Source organism: Rana temporaria, chromosome 6, assembly GCF_905171775.1.
Source record: "Rana temporaria chromosome 6, aRanTem1.1, whole genome shotgun sequence".
Lineage (NCBI taxonomy): Eukaryota > Metazoa > Chordata > Amphibia > Anura > Ranidae > Rana > Rana temporaria.
In genome coordinates, this window is record NC_053494.1 from 92920060 (window position 1) to 92921649 (window position 1590).

At 50.2% G+C, this 1590-nt stretch overlaps 1 pseudogene; it reads right to left on the reverse strand.

Moving 5' to 3' along the window:
• Positions 1 to 497: 497 nt before the first annotated feature.
• On the reverse strand, positions 498 to 674 carry LOC120944495 (annotated as a pseudogene).
• Positions 675 to 1590: the final 916 nt, after the last annotated feature.

Sequence of the window (1590 nt, forward strand, 5' to 3'; positions counted from 1 at the left end):
CAGTGATCTTCAGATACCCCTGGACTGCCACTCCAGGGACACATGCACCATAGGCTTTTTGTTCCATATCTGACCCCCGACCGGCCAGTGCAGCCCTCCACCCCTGCCAGCTAGAGAGCCCTTCAAGGTTTTCTTGGGGAGAACTGCCGCTCAGGTAGCAGCCTCCACCAATACTAGCCCTTCCAGACGCTCCGTCAACCCGGCGGATTTGCATGGTCCTACCCCGTCCCACCACAGGGCATCACCAGCTCCTCCTACCGGATCGCTGACAGAGATAGCACTTACACCAGCCAGCCAGAAGGCCAGACTAGAACTCGGCAAAAAGACAAAGACCAAGCGCAGCACCCATCCTCACCAGGAGCACCCTTCCAGATGGCTCAGACTCAACCATGGGCCGGCCCCCAGTAACTGTCGGGCAGCACAGCGTAGTCCCTGCTGAAACCATCCTTCCAGGTGCAATGATGTCATTGGATTGCATCCACCCTCCCCATGTAGGAGGTGCTTCAGCGCTCCGCTGACAACTGATAAGAACAGATACCACACTGGATCCTAGCCAAAAGGCCGAGAAGCGACAGGGAAGACACCATGATCAGCACGGCCAGAGTGCAATAGCCGAGCCTCGCCCTGGGAGAACCACCTTCATAATCATGGTGTCTCCCCTGCCAGGTAAGTACAATACAGAGATATATGGCCTGGTCATTTGGTAGGGAAGCCAAAGAGATAATAAGTGCATACATGAGGTCTGCGCTAGGTGCACGGCAGGACACCATTCTATTACTGAGAGTGAGGTAATAGAGGTACTCTGGACTGGTAGAATGGGCACAGGCTCAGCACATCCCTCCTAATGCAACATACAAGTTATAGTATGAAGTGACATGGGACAAGACACTTTCAGAGGAACTCTGACATATATTATTCCACACAGTGAAGGCTCATCTCTAAAACAGAGAACTGACTTAATGTTAGGTTCTTCACATGTCCAGCGTGCTCCGTGCCTGTCTCCACGCGAAAGGTACCCCTGTGTGAAGGGCGAAGTGGGCTCCGCCCACATACTTGTTGAGATATTTATGGCTACTTTCTGTTCTTCTGGTCTTTGAAATATTGCGTATTGTTACAATAAATATTCCCTCCCAGTCTTGCAGCCATGGTGTGCCAGAGAGTGTGGAAGGTCGTTGACATCTGGAACTGAGAGACCCAAACATCAGCGACTTCTTTTGGGGGCAAGAACTACATATTGTTTGAAGCATCTGCAGTTGGTGATTCAGAGACTCCTATAATCCAAACTTAATTACATTTTTTTAAAAGTTAACCAGTCAATATTGTCTGGGAACAAGTGGAAGTGCTTCTCTGTGACAAGGGCACCCCCAGACTTCACACTTGCAAGAAGGCAGGCCTGCATACACAGAACATATTGGGCAAGCTCTGCCCAATGGTCCATCCTAGACACCCAGTAGTACGTAGCGTTCTCCTCACTATTTAGCATTTCAACATCATGGTGCCAGTAGCTGGGGCTGGCAACTGTGGCTTTAAAAATCTATGCAAAGCTATGCTGAACCTGCCCCTTGAGAAATATAGTAAAGAGGCTCTAAA